General features: G+C 40.8%; 1 protein-coding gene across 9 annotated transcripts in view; it reads right to left on the reverse strand.

Annotated features, from left to right (window-relative positions):
• Positions 1 to 16,348, reverse strand: part of pcdh15a (protocadherin-related 15a) — a 261,181-nt gene that overhangs the window by 194,167 nt on the left and 50,666 nt on the right. For 2 of the 9 annotated variants that reach the window (XM_030442372.1, XM_030442370.1), the window contains exon 1: positions 2,190 to 2,351. The exons of the other annotated variants lie outside the window; for them this stretch is intronic. The gene's annotated coding sequence lies outside the window, so the exon portion shown is untranslated. Of the gene's footprint in view, positions 1 to 2,189; positions 2,352 to 16,348 lie in introns of those variants that run through there. 9 annotated transcript variants of the gene reach the window in all.

Below are 16,348 nucleotides of genomic sequence, written 5' to 3' on the forward strand. Positions count from 1 at the left end.
GAGAGTATAACTCAGAGTAATAATACAGTAAAAGCTGATTTACCTTGAAGTAGAAACTGGCCCTGGACATAGTGACACCTCCTCCTCACAGCAAACATTTTGACTTGACATAGTAAGAACAGCACAGGTGCAACTTATAACATTAACGGGGCCCATTCCATTCATGTGTCACAGTAGGTGAAGCCACTAGAACCAGGTGACAGGAGCTCAGTCTGCTGAGACCTGGCCTGAGATCCAGAGCATGGCCAGTTCAAGTCCAGCTCAGGCCATGTCACAGAGTCTGGGCTGGTAGCAGTACGGGTGCCAGCTCAACTGGCAGAGGTGCATGTGTGTTTTTCAGGTCTATGTCTGTGTAATGAATAGAACAAACAACAAGTGTGCAAACTGCCGAGGTTAGTTAGTTCTAAAGGAGACCTATTGTGCTGCTCTGGATTGTATCTTTTATTTTATTTCAGAGCGTTATGTGTGTTATCTTGGAAGTTAAAAAGCTCCAACAGAAGCTCCTCTCTCCGGCAGAAAACCCTGGTCCTGAAAAGCCTCATCAGAAGCCCCACCTTCAATTCTGTGACTTTGTGACACCACACTACGTAAGAGCGTCATTTGCATAATTTATACCTCACGGCTAGTTTTGCACATGTGATCTGATCTACCATGGCTGCTCTGATGTTGTTAACAGTGATGGGTCATGTATATATGAGATGACCAATCAGAGGAGGCTGGGGGGAGCAGTAAAGAGACAGGAGTTAAAACAGAGCATTTCAGACAGCAGAGGACTACAGTGCTGCAGCACTGGACAGTATGAGGAAGCTGATGTGTTTTATTTGTAAACCTATTCTAGTAGTACCTACATTTAAATCATGAGCGTGAAAATGAAAATAATGTCTCTTTCAATTTAGAGCAGGCACACCTAAACGAGACGCAGTTGTCATGAATGTTATTAATTACACCCCATATAGCGTATCAGCACATATGTAGCTACAGCGCCGGTCACAATTGAACATTCATAACCTATCCAGATTGGCTGTAGAGCAACAGTCTTACAAGCCTTTAGAGTCACAGTTTAATTTAGTAAGATGTTTTGTCAATGAGAGCACGAGGTCTCAATAGAAACAGTCATGTAGAGTTAGACTGCTTTGTCCAGGATGACTCTCCGGGACCCTGCTGCTCTTAGTGGCAAATCTGCCGTCCAAGTGTGTATTCTGTGATCTCAAACCAAACCAATAACTGGTGAAGGCTGAGGCTAATAAACTTAAAAAAAGAAAAACATGAAATTGCTGACAGTTATTATTATTGCTATTTCTAGCATTCAAAATAAATAACCACATGCCTCCAATTTATCTCCAGTTCATCTCAGACACCTGCAGCATCCTCAACACCACCAACAGAACTCTGCAAGCTGCTCAGGTTAATTGGTGGTGTAGCCTTAAACCACCAGGAGACCCGGTCTTGTTTTCTTTTTCTGTCACTTCAGGATCAAAATATTCTTTTTTACCTTTCTATGTGAGACTGTGAAAAGGCTGTGAGAGAGTGAATGAAGTTTTAGAGGGGCATGCAACACCTCCTGCTGCGCTGTCGGTTACCGCATGCCAATCGTGTTCTCCATTGCAAAAAAGAAAAAAAAAAAAAAGCTATTACTGATGTCACAAGTGTGAGAGGAAAAGAAATGCAGCTGGTGAATTGGCACACTCATCAAGGTTTTTTCACACCAAAAACAAAACAAAAAAAAACACTGTGATATTAAAGGTCATTAAATACTAGAGGGAAAAAACAAACATCCACAGTCAGCCTCTGCATGGTCTGTCATACCAATGACTTCATAATACAGTCTAGCATATGCATTAATGGAATATCAGCCTTGGATGATCCAAAGCGGACGCTGATGCGCTCAGTCGCTGTTTGAAAACTTCACCCTCCAGAGATTAGCGGCGCTGATCAGGGCAGAGTTGAGGTGAACGACTGCGCCTTGCCAATGGATTACTCATTTCACGGCGGGGAATCGACATGATACGGTGCAAATACTGGCAGTGCAAGGCGCCCTAGACGGGCTTCCTGCACCCCGCGCTCAAAACGAGACAAATTACGCAGTGAGAGGAACGTTAATTGGGCCACCGCAACTGTGCGTAACGTGACGCCCATGTGCGCTTAAAATACAACGACAGCCGCCCAGAAATCAAACAAAACGGTCTTACCATGTTTCGGCTCCAGAAGTACTTCGCAAAAATCCCTTTCGGACGGGAAAAGGAGCCACAAATGTCGGCTGACAGGGCAGCTACAGCCACCTCACACGGGCGCATCAGCACTCTACTGCCCCGACACAGCAACACTTCACCGGAGGCTTGCTCCTGGGTCTAATGCGAGCAAACTGCACCGAGCAGCCCTGTTCATCTCCCTCCCTCCCCCTCCCTCTCCCTCCTCTCTCTCCCTCTCCCTCTCTCTCGCTGTGGACATGACGTGCGAAGCAGGTAATCTCATTACACCGGTCAGTAAAGGTGAGCCGGGTTTAAGCTCCACTGCCCCTCCCCCCACCTCATATCTGCTCGATATGCACCTGACCATCTCAGACGTACACTCGGGTAACACTACACTGCCCACACTGTTAAAAGTTACACTTTTTATCTTTGTACATATTCTGTATATACTATTCTATTTCTTCTTACCTATTTATGACATTACATGACAGTAATTAGTTACAGTTACTAGTTACTTATTTTCAAAGTAATTGAATTACTTTACCAATTACTGTATATCAAAGGTAATGAGTTACTAGGGAAAGTTACTTTTAAGTTACTTTTATGTCTGCTTTTTAAATGTAAATATGAACAGTACTGAACAGTCAAACACAATAAACATAATTGACAGTTGACAGAGGATGCATGTCATCGACAACATACCTAGACATCAGTGTATTCAGCTCTGCCTGGCTTATCGGCTGCACTGCAGTCCGTGTAAATTCTAGCTGCGGTTGTTTGCATGGAGTGGCGCCTTCAGCATCCGTAGGGCTGGAGTCTGCCGCTACTAGCTTTGACGAAGCGTGTTGCTTCAACAGGTGCTTCATAAGATTTGAAATGCTACTCTATGCTGTGGATAGGTTCTTTACACCTGCACATAACTGACAACTCACCACTACACTCTATACCTCCAGGAGAGAAAGCTCATTCTATCCGCACTGTCGACCATGCTGTGGTTTGATGCTGATTGATTGATTGATTCGATTGGTGTAGCCTATCATTACGCCACCGTAAGGTCCTGTGACGCTCGATCAAAAGCAGCAAAAGTAGGCCTATAAAATAGGTGTTGGTTTACGGAATACCAAACTTGTGACCTATTATGCAATCTCCACAGGTTGTCCGGTAAGAACAGGAATGATGTTGATGGGTGTTAATGAATCCAATTCACACACACTCTCATTGAGGTGCCCCTCATTAATTGCTGAATAAACTCTTCTGTTGATATTGTCGGTGTGGTTACAATAAAGAAATACACAGAAATGCGCATATTAATAATTTGCAATATTAATAATAAATAGAAACACACTGGCATAAATTAAACAATGCAATAACAAGGCTATGTAATGACAAACAGTAAAAAGGATGAATAAATGGGATGATTTGAGTGTTCATAAATTTAAGGGACTTTCGGAGACAGTCAACAAAAAGCAACCTCTTAGCTCAGAAAGGCCCATATCTATTTCAGTGGCATAGTGGGCACAGAGGGCGAGACAAATACATGTGCGACGATCCTTAATGGAGGCATCAGAACGCTCATCACACTACCGTGACATAACTATAATAAACACCTGAAGCCACAGCGATACACCATTCATCAACATAACAATATTTTCAATATTCCCCTATATAACACCCTCCCAATAACACCCTCTCTCCATGACTCGCGCCAGACACTTCTCACAGTGCAGCAGAGGTCTCTGATTGGTTCAGCGCATCCTGCCATTAACTGTTCACGTGAACACCATGCGCAAGGTCACTGGCTTCAGGACGGTGCATGTGAACTGTGAATGGGCTGATGAGGAATGTTATGTTAGAAAGTGGCAATGAAGGGCTAACCTCCTGAACAAGGCCCCTCTGTCTTCTTCTCTGCAAGTGTTCATTTTTCACAAAAGACAGTAATGCGAGTAACAACCTAATTTAAATTTCAGTAATTGTAATTGCGTTACTTGATTAAAATTCCGTTACATACTCCTTACCGCTGAAACTAGTGGAATTACAGTAACACGTAATTCTTCCCCATGCGATCAACAAGAAGTCACCAAACCCACTCATGAAGGTGAAAGTGATCCATAACTTGCCCCAGTGTGAGGCCAGCACTGCCACTCTCACGACACTGAACATATAGTTTTTCACTGAAGGTCAACAAAAGCCCGATAACTGTCAGCTGTCAATTATTTCAGAGTTAAATCCATTAGTTGGGTCTGTCTGCACCGATTGGAGAGGAGTTGAGAAATAATACCACTGGAGGCAGTTAGCTATGATTCACCTGTCACTTCGCAACAATCACCAGCCTTTTCTTCCCTCCAGCTTAACCAACTACAAAAAGCCTCCTATCTATATACTCTAATTAGATGGCGTGCGGAATAAGTCTCTACTAAAGGTTGCAGGGAATATTCAATAAAACAACTTCAGCCCAACAGACACAGCTAGGGGTCTCGTTCACAATAGACACGTCAAAGGCGGTAATATACATTCAATTCTCTTGACGGAATTACCTTTCTTCAACAGGAAATGTAATTTGGTGAGATATGAACAACTTGTCAGTATCTATTTAGACTCTAACAAAAGCAGACACCCACAGAGGGAGTTTGAAATTACGACGAAAAGTGGATCAAGCTGTTAGACTCTTAAGTTATACTGACAACCTTAGATCAATGCATCATTGAAATCAACAGAGATGTTATGGAAACAGCTGAACAGGATTTTGCTTAAAAATATGACGCTGATTAAATGCAATCCCATAGATCAATGGTCCCCAATTTGTAGCCAAGGCGGCACATCTGCAAGGAACATGTAGAAAGATTGCAGTTTAGCTTAACTTATTACAAAAAATACTGAAGTTCAGGTGCGTGTTGCAATCGACAGCAGCATTTTGGAAGTTAACTTGCGACCTGTCACTGAAAAGATGTTCATTTAAACACACAAAGCAGAGGGGCTGGTAGTAGAGCCTAACTGATTGGTCCATCACTGGTTTTTTTGGCACTGACATATCATTTGTCTGACATGTGCTGATGAAAAAAAACACAATAATTATTTAAACACAGTTATTTGTTTAACTGTTACAGATGTACCTTTGTCTTGTGTTTGATAAACCATTTTGATAAACCATTTTTTTAAAGAAAGTGTTTATGTATATATTCTATGAATAGAGGAACATAACATCAATATCACTATTATCGGTATTAGACCCAAAAGTCTATCTTGCTGGTACAGAGGGAAGGGGGATGGTCTTAGATGTCTGTGCCAGTAGCCTGCAACAAGACTTTGCCATGTCTAAATCTACAGCCATTGTCGTGGCTCTTGCAAAGTCATATATGCTGACGTTTAGCAGGTCACCAAAGTCAGTAGGATCGACCCTTTGGATACCATGTAATGGTACAAAAGGTCCAGGCAGTCCATCTAACAGTTGTTGAGAGAGTTCAGTCTGGAACAAAATGGTGAAACCAAGTGACAGAAATAACCATCCCTATAGAGAGTGATGGCTAAGGAAGAAATAAAAACAACAAAGCAAACCCAAACCTCGACAATCCCATGTTCTTGTGTGTATGAATAAAGTGAATGAAGCCCATGTTTATAATACCTATAAAGCACCATACATACTAATAATGGATTAAAATCATAATCAAAGCCATAAGAAGCAGACATTGACCGCGTATATAGACTTGTAACCAGCTTGTAATGTATTCCATTCATCTATAACACAGGAGTTTCATTATGTGACTTGATGCACCCACTTATAGTCACTTATAATCAAAGTCTGATGCATTATAATGGTGAATATAACATGTTTAATGTATAACATGATAGGATCATTAGTATTAAATAGGATCATTTTAATTCTCTATGATCACTGCAAAAATTGTGAGTGACCATCAATTGTAGTGCAGTGGAGTATTGATAGGGGTTATTATCACATGCTGTATAATGTGTTACTAATGATTACTGTTAGAAGGCATTCTAAATATTTATGTTTGATTACAACTATAGGCACATTAAAATGCACCGTAAATATGTTTATAATGCATTATAGAAATCAATGTCATAGTGAGTTATTAAAGTTATTCTTCTTTATGAATATTTATGAGTTCTTATTACTATGATTAAACATTGCTATAGCCACATTAGAATGCATAATAAGAAGTTTCATAATGTGTTATAATGCATTGTAGACATGGGCTTCATATACAGAGAGTTACCGGGTATTGTAAGAATCTCCAGTTTAATATAAATAACTTAGTTTAAAACATAGTGAGTTGTGTTGGTGCAAGGGCACTGAGGGCTGTACATCGCTGACCAATGAACCGCCACTCTAAATAATACAACTTACGTGTATAATTCAAAGTGAAATGGATGTTCATTTCTGACCTTTGAACAGTCAGAATCTGAACACAAAGGGTCCACTTACTGGCGTTTGGATTATTAAACTATGTCTCACCATATTCACTCAAGTGAGTGCGAGGATTATCTCCACCCTGTTTAATTCAGGACCATGGGCTCATCATAGACCACATCATGTCAGTTTGTGTTTGAGACTGGCAAAGGCAGTAATTACCTTTCAAAAGGATGTAGCTGGATGTTTTTTTATGTCATTATTATTGGGTGAGTTGTTATTCCAAAAGACACGTAGCACATTTTAAATGATACATCATACCTATCGTTAGGATGCAAGGCAAGACAAGATAATTGCATAGTTAGTCTATCAATCATCCAGGAAAAACTAAAGTCTGTTTAAGAATATCCTTCTAACTGACATGCACAGGCCTTGGATGGAAGTTAAGAGCTAATCCGGGTTAAGTCATCACTACCTCCACTTGGCCCAGCTTGTTTTTGGTATGAGGAAGGCTCTGAGCAGAAGCTCTCTAATAATCAGCCCCTGCCACAGCGCTAATTCTCCCTCTCATCTTGTCTCTGTTGCTGCACAGAAAAGCGAGGGGCCAGGGTTCATGCAGGAGAGAAGGCACTCCACAGAGGAGGGTGATTAAGGGATATGTCGCTCTTGGGGAAAAAGTCGTGTCTCAGCGACCCAATGAAGTCTACTTAGCGAGAAATCACCAAGCAGACACCATGTACAGTGTATATCCTTGGTTGTGTGTGTCATGCATGTGGGTTGCATTTATCAATATGTATGAGTGTCTCTGCTAGTTCTGAGAAAGAAGTAATGGATTGTAATAATAACTGCAGGCACTTGTCAAATAAAGTTTCGTAACTCGAAATTAACAAGCCTCTTCCTCTTCATTATTCTATTATTCATGATATCATTCTTCAAATATCTGCAGTGTGTGTGCCCATCCTGCTGTAATAATGTTTATATAAGAAAAAGCATGGGAACAATCTTTCATATTAGAAAGGGACAAAATTTCTGAGCTTTCTCTCTTTAAAACTAATCATGCAGGCACAAAGAACTTTTAACAAGGAGCGGTTAAATGTACTTTGAGGTGCCATGTGTTCTTCTGAGAATGCTCCAAGTTGTATCAATTTTTGCGCCTTTTTCTTGTACAACCAGGGAAGCCTCAGGGTCCCTGTATGAATGTTGCATGCTGCCTATTTGCATTCAGCTGAGGGCTCAATCACTAAGCAGGCAAGTCTTCTTCGGGGAAAAAGAATTCCTATTAGTGATGTTTCATTAATACAGCACACATTCAGTCAATTCTTTAAAGCTCAAGAAACAGATTTTGCCGAGCAGATGTAAACTCCCCGCAGCGGCAGACAAAAATGGTCTAATGATTCTCAATGAAAGTGTTATTTTCTCACATTTGGGGAATGCGGAAAGAGTTTATTTATTCTTTTTGTGGGGGTGAAAGGTGCGTCTGCTTACCTATTGAAATTTGCCGACCCATTAAAACTGGTTTTAAGGTCATTAAAATGTTTGAATATGACTTGTTTTTAAAGAGCGACTGGATGTTTTGAGACTTGGATAGACTCTGTTTGGGTAATTGGTTGCACACCATCTGCAGCATTATTAAGCACCATCAATGTACTCCTATAATGTGAGATTCAAACCTTCCAGCCAACATGGCTCTGGAAAGGAAGTGCAAATGAACCAGCGCTTCCTCCTTATTTGGGAATGAATCAGATGTTGGTATAGTGCTTCTTTTTCTTTTAGCTCTCTGAATCAATGGCACCATCAGTCATTCAGAGGCTTGTTTCCAGGAGAGCGAAGTCATACTTGGATGAGCAGAAAATGACCACAAATCCTTCTCTCTAGATTTCTTTTGATATTGCTTTTGCCTCTTTAAGGTGAGCTTTTAAAGCATATTGTCAACAAACGCATCAAAGCGACACCAGCGATGCTTACAAGCCTCGTGAGGAAGAAGAACTGAGGGAGAGAGCGAGAGGATACTGGCACTACAAAAGCACAGGCTTCATCCTGAATATCGTTTTTCACTGGGGACAAATTGAACAATTCTTCTTGTTGAAGCGTCATTTCCCTGGACTGTGTGTATGCACTCAGCTGTTCAGTCCCAAAATCCTCCTTCCTGTGAGCTCCCTGTAGGCAATCCCATCGGAGAGAGCACATGCGCATAGAAGTGCGCGTGCAGTTACATAAACAGCAACGGAGATCTAAAGCTAAGAGGCTCAAATCTTAGACCTGCAACTGAACATCAAATTGATTAAGCGTGTCTGTGATTTTAAAGATTGATGTCGACGATATAATAAGATGAACAAAAAAAAAAAGGACAAATCTTCTCCTCTCTGCTGTCTCTTTGTAGTACTCCGACTACCACCGGTTTAGAGATGAGAGGACAGCTTCCAGACGTGCTGTTGCACCACACCATGTGTGAAGAGAAGCTAGGGTTTGATAGGGACGCCTGGCTTTTTGAGCACAGCGGGGCGTAATGACACATTCTCTCTTTTCCTCTTCCAGTACATTTGCTGGAGGCATGCGAACTGGACTTCATAATGCAGTCCCACCTCCCACCTAAAAGAGCACCACCCCTGGAGAGAGCAGACCGAGAATATAGACACATTTCTTTACAATTTTAGAGCTCTAACTTTAGAACTCTGCCCTGCCCACGAGATTCACACCTGAGAGCAAAGAAGCGATGAGAGCGAAAACCAACATTTCCATTAAAATTAAATACTTCTGCACACTTGAATAGTGAGTTTGTGTGTGTGGTATCGTTTGCTATCCATGGTTACGCTGATGATGGTAGCAGGCAGCCTCCCACACAGAGTGAAGAATTTGGTGCTGTCCATGGTGCTGAAGGAGGGCTGGCTCTCGTACAAGAGCACCGTGCACTCCTACTGTTGAGGTCTCTCATTAACATGCTAATCATCTCATTAAAAGTTTATTGTAATGCATTAGATTTCTTAAAGGGCCACTGTGAAGTTTTGGAGAAGAAACTCATACTCTGAATTTTAATATTGACAATAACAATAACAAACAAGTCCGTTATCCCTTATCAGTTCCATAACTGAATAAACAAGGTCCCAAAACACTGTGGCAGAGTCTTCCACATATAAACAAAGTCAAACAGTTACTTAAGAAATGATTTGTCCTTTAAGGTCAGTTTGTTTATTTGGTTTGTTTAAGTGTAAAAAAAATATATATATATATGTATAAAAAGATCTTTCTTTTTGGAACATTTCTTCCCCAAAACTACACAGTGCACCTTGAAGTATTAATAAAAATATCCACAGAATGCATTTGAGCAGCCATTTCCAAGGATTGCTGAAAGTTAAATCAGATGGTAGTAATGATCAAAATTGAGTTCAGATAGCCTCCATGGTTTAGTGAGCCAGCCTTTCAGGGGAAACAGACAAAGAAACACACTAAAGGCACATTTACAAGAACACACATAGTTCCGCCTAGGGCGCTTGTTTCCGTGTCTCAAACTTCTGCTTATTCTGACTGCAGGCTTTAGCCGAGCCCCCGCCCGACCGGCTATAAAAATTGAAATTGGCTCTGTGCAAATGGAAATGCCAAAGGGAGTCTGAGTCGAATAAGTGTCAAGGGACATTCATAGTTTGGCACTGACAGCTTGTGTGATATTGAGAGGTCAGAGCAACTGAGGCAGCGGGCAAGCAAGAGGGAGGGGAGAGAGCACGGAAGGAGTCAGGGAAAATAAGTGAACAAGAGATGGTGAGTGAGAAATAAATACACATGCAGAGCAGGTGAGGCTTACAAATACACTTAGCATTTCCAGAGACGATGGATGTCAATACAGACACTTTTATCCTATTTTAAGTTGAGAATGGATAAACCAGTGACAATTATCTGAACATTTAAAAGAGCTAAGAGGCTGCAGATTTTGAGTTATTCTTATGTTATTCTAACTAAAATGAAATTGAGGGTTGAGGTTTGAGCAACGCCGCTGACTCACTATCATAGAATGTCCATGGGCTTAAATCTGCACAGGGGGTGGATTTAAAAATAACTGTGACTAGTTTGTCCAAAACACTGTGCTGTGGTGTTTCCCCTGTTCTTTACTGAGCTAGGGAATATGCTAAGCGAGGACGTGAATTTAAATCCGAGAGCAAATCTGACAATGTCCTATTCAGTTGAGTTGAAAGTGCATGATTATGCACAACATTTAAATGCTCCCAGATTTTAGCCACCACGCAAGTATTTATAGTACAGACCTGGAGTTGATTCATATTTTATTGCTGTCTGAGTTTTCTGCATGAGAAATCATTCTTGGTGTGAAAAGGCTTTTAGTGTGGTAAATCTGTGAGCGCCGTGACTGCGCAGGTACATCAAGTCATTCATCACAATCCAACAAAAACAACATGAGAGAAAGTGCTGGTCACATCCAGTACTTTGCAGTTTCCTTAGAAGCTGTATGTCTTGACAAATTCAACGTACAATGAAGACATCATTGATTAGATAGTCAATAAAGCCACATTTTAAGCAAATATTTACACATCCAGCAGTTGTGGAGCAACAAAAAATGCATCTGGAGTCATGTCTCGCACTCTTTCAGCTACATTTTGGTCTACACCAGCTCTTGTCTATGTTCACCAGCTAATCACTACCTGGACAGGGAGCTTTAGTGTGTTTCTTAAAGGGCCACTCAGAAACATAAAAAGTATAGGAGTACTTTTTTATACAGTATAGGAGTGATGAGCCTGAACCTAAAGATAAAAACAAAGAAAATGAAAGCTAAGAGACACTAAATCAGTCCAAAGACCTTTTTGAATTGAATTCTACACAGGCAGTCAGGGATTGGTTAATTTCTTAAAGTGGGATGGCCCTAATTCTAACCCTCACCCTATATTAAAAACCATAATGGTAGTCATGTCTCCACTTTTTGTTTTCTCCCAAAACATCTGGACTGGTGGACCATGCTCCTGTACAGCAGAGTGCAGGACTACAGCCAGCTGAGGAGAGGCAGACTCTGCTTCTGATATTGATGCTTGGTGCTCACAAACAGCCAAAGTCGAAAGTGGCATTTTATGTACATATGTATACATGTATACATGTTCTGTAATGTATGTAGCATGGCAGAGTTTATGAACTTCTGTCTTGTTATGCAACCCAATGTTGTATAACGGCAAATAAACTACCGTGTACCTTGGATTATATTGTTACAGAGGTAGGAAGGTCTGGGGGTATTTAATCCTCTCGCTCTTCTGTGATTACACGTTGCTTCTCATCATTTTGATCATGGAGGTGGATATACTCTATAGGGTACTGTACATACATATAGTAGACTTGAGAATTGATTGATATTCTCTAAACTATATACAGAGATCCAAGATGAAACAGAAAGATGACCGGACTGAGCAAATGCTTCTTCTAATTCAGCACCACAGACAGCACCATGGATTTATCAATAACAGCACAGTCAGATACTGATATTTCATGTATGGGGCCACATATTCTAACTTGTACAAACCTTGTTCAGAACAAGGATCAATGTGTCGGGCAGGCTACGCTAACGTATTCAACTAAACAACCCCTCTGCTCCTCCACACTCTGCTGCTAAGAGATGGAGAGGTGAGATGTCAGGGTAAAAAGAGGGCTGGCATTCCTCCTCAACCCCCCCCCCCCCCCCCCCTCAAATCTCAGGACCTTTCACAGACATGTAATCATGTGATTCATTGTTAACCCAAGACTATTGATTATAGCAATATAATAAGCATATTAATCAACTGGTTGTGACTGCAATATAAACGATTGTGTGATTATTACCTGCCTCAACAGATTTAGAGTATTTTGCAGTGTGTTTATATGTCTTAATGTCTGTGGACAGATTGTTGTCAGCAAGATCGCACCACAAGCATGTAAGATATAGTCAAAACTTTTAAAAAATGTTTAAAATGCAGATCACCTGTGACCAAGTTCCAGCCATCCCTGTCCACTCTGTTACAGTTGGTGTTGTTTTCAACTTGTCTTGCGGGCCGTGGACGGATTTTGTCACAGCGACAGTGTTTTGCATACACCTACTGTAGACGGAACTACCACAGAAGCAGTTTTGAATATTGAATATTGAATATTAATCATGGGTCCAAATGTGAACAAGGTCACTTGTATTATCCCATCGCAAGATGGTCTCCGGTTTCTGTAATAATTTTTGGAATTCTTTCTTTCTTGCCCTTCAGCTGTGTGACAGACAACCCTCATGAGACATGATTTCTCTGGGCTGCTCATGGGCATAGAAGCTTAAAGCGATTGGTAATTGGAACACATCGGGACCAGAGCACGAGCAGCAGATCTGTTACAAGAATCCCAGAGGCTATTGAAACCAACACTGAGGGCTGTAATGAAAATGTTCCCTGTTACTGTTTTTTTCCACCCCCTCCCTGCCTTTTCTTCTCCTCTTCAGAGTGCACCTTGGCAACCTAAGGGAGAGAGCTCTTTTGACAGCTACCACAGGTTATTACTTTTATAACCAGGGGCAACCTCAGGAGAGTCCATTAGCACCTAGACAAGCAGTTGACTTCTTCAACTGGGTAGCAGAGACTTTCAACTATAAAAACTGGATGGAATCGAGTCAAGTACTCCAACTCATCTAAACTAAAGTGTGCAAACTAGGATCAATTATATGCCAAAGTGAGTGCTTTGGAGTCGCACTGATTGGAGTTGGTGCACAGAGCCAAGGTAGCATCTTTTATCACTCAATGAAAATCAATACATACCCAAAACAAGACAATTACGATACATTGTGTTTTGTCAGCACAGGAAAAAAAGATAAAAGGCTTCTTTTTCCTATGGAAGAATTCTTACTACTTTTAAAAAAAAATATGTTACTATACAATTAAACTAATGCCTAAATTGGTTACTATTAAATGACTTTTTTCAGCATTAAATTTTATATCATAATTTTAGAAGTTACACTTTCATGCTGTTCCATGGTGGGAACGATGACTGATGCTGACAAATCCTTTCCCTTTTTTTTTGTTCACTTTGTGAGTACAGAGCTTAATGGCACCTCAAGAAACCCTTCAAAGCTCTCTTTTCCTCACCCTGTCACACCATTTATTCTCCATCGTTGCCCCTCTCTCCCTAAGTCCCATGCTCCCTTTATCTATCTTATTCTTTCTCTCTCTCTTTTGGATTGCATTTCCCTGTGTCTGGCACTCAAGATAAGATGCAGGAGATATAGGACATAGATGCTATCAGGAGATAATACTGAGATGGAGCTAAGATAAAGAAGTGACTGCAGATATGGAGAGGAGGGAAACAAAAGCTTTACAACTTCCCTTTGCTGCAACCCCCCCCCCCCCCCCCCCCCCCCCCCACAAAAAAAAAGCCCTTGACCTGTGTGGTCTGTATGCAGCTAAATCTGCCTCACTAATGTCCAAAGAGACAAAAAAACTGTGGAGTCAAACAGTGCCCAAAAAATTTACAGAAAAGCAAATTCAAACAAGTGTGCTTAGCCTACATCCTTCTCCGTCTCGACTTTAGTTGGACCATTTTATTTCCTCACGCATAATAGCTGTGCCACTCAGAAACACACACCTCATCTATAAAATAATTCTATCCTTTCCACCTGCAAACAGCCTGAGTGGCAGCAGCAACTTCATTTCCGCGCTCACGTCTGCACGTGTGTGTGTGATGAATAATATGTACTTTCAGACATTTATAAAACGTCTTTCACACGGGCGATCAAACAGAGGTGACATGACAGAGATTGGATTTGAAGGTGGTGGCGGGGGAGTGGGAGTGGGCTGATTTTCAAGAAGTCCACCGCTGCAACGTCTAGAATACACTGGAGACAGAGCAGGAACAGAGACAGCTGTCAGACGAATAGCAAATGAAGCGCATTAGAATTTGGCCCTAATCATAGCTTCGGGCTTAGCAGCAAGGACTCCATTTTAGTACTTGTCAAATACTGTCTCCTTAATATGCCCTTTCACCATAGACACACTGGCTTATCGATGACGAAACACGTAAACTTGGACACAGTTTTTGGTTTTCTTTTCTGCATGACTTCAGGATGTATTTTCCTTTTTCCATTTAAAACATCTGAGTTCCTTTGAGCACCTTTGCGTACTGGTTAACTTCCAGTGCTTTACTGCACGTTCACATTGCAGGTTATATGACAAAAGATCCAGTCCACCTGCTGTGAGGCGATTCCACCTCCGTCTTTGTTCGTATGATATTAGAGAGTCTGACAGATACAAGATTCTTCAGACCCAGAATGATATTGGTTATTTGCTAAAAAAAAAAACCTAAACATTTCGGTTGATTTGTCTACATAAAGACAATTTATCCAGAACATATTTCTCAAGCTGCACAGCATTGCAGCCTTGTCCTGCACAACTAAAGTTGACGAGGACTTGTTTTAAAACATAAAAAAAAGAAACAGAAAAAATGTAGAAATATATGATAAAATGGCTCCCTACTGCTTGACCGCCATTAATCCAAGTTTACGGAAGCTTAGAGATCCTGAACCTGATTTGAAAAGAGGTTATTTCCACCCATGATGGGATCTCGGGCTTGTGAAGATTTGTATTACACAAGCTGTATAGAGCCATTCTAATTCTTGTTTTAAAAACAAGTCCCCATCTTGTTCAGTTGTTTAGGAGAATGCTGCAATGTTAAGCTCCAGAAAAGTTTTTTGGACCCAAAAAACTTAACACGACTTTTCATCAGCATGGGCGTGGGTATATGATTGCTGAATTAAAACTTTGTGTAAGCTTATCCTTTACCAGAACATCTCACTACTTCAAAAATAACTATGAGTACAACCATATAAATTAAAACTATATTACACTTGAACTGATAAGTAAGGTACTGCATTATCGTGTTTCATACATGAACACTGGACACCAGAGCCAACTGAAACTCTCTTTGTGTTCTATCCATTTTGTTTTTGTGCATCTGTTTAGCAATAGTCCAAGGTTTTGCAGAAGCGAGGGTGTACATTTTATGCTTCTAGCAAAAAAAAAAAACAACAGATTCTTCTACTTTAGTGAGACCTGCCAAAAAATTGGAATGTTACCAAATGGCTTTGTGAATAAGGTAGGATCATATTGTTTTTATCTGCTTATATAGATACTAAATCTGTTTTCTCCTCGCAGTCTTCTGTATCTCACAGCTTCTGTCGTTATGGCACTGTCATGATGACCAATATAATTCATCAAATATGATGTTTGGTGGACTGACAGGCAGATATGAGGGATTTCTTCAAAAAGAAAATACTTTCTATATTTCTATCTCAAACTCGCAAAGTTTTTATGACAAAATACAAGAGGAAAATCAACACAAAACAACTGACAATGAGACAGTGAGTTTTTTTTCTGTGCACATCAGAAAGAGTTATGGCCTCTTCCTGGGCTTCACAGATTCTCAATTCGCCCCCACGTTTCACCTGAAGAACAATTCAAATCTTAGATACAGTGCTGTTCAACAGAACAGACATGTACAAGGAATACAGAATAAAAGAAGTCAGAAGAAGAGAAATGCTCCAGAATCAGGCTGAATACACAGGAATAGCTGGGCGGCCTTCACTGCAAAATAGCAAACACAAAAGACATTATTCTGGATGCTTCATCCTGCTGTGTGATCTGCACCCACACATCACTTGTGTTGTATGTTTCCTAAACCCATTAGAACTGACTGCCAGGGGAAATGTAGTTCAATATACTGTAGTACAGTGTTACATGTTGCAGGATGTCAAAACACACGCACACACACACATACACACACAGACCCACACATAAGAAAAAGG

This window comes from Sparus aurata, chromosome 15, assembly GCF_900880675.1.
Source record: "Sparus aurata chromosome 15, fSpaAur1.1, whole genome shotgun sequence".
In the NCBI taxonomy this organism is placed as follows: Eukaryota; Metazoa; Chordata; class Actinopteri; order Spariformes; family Sparidae; genus Sparus; species Sparus aurata.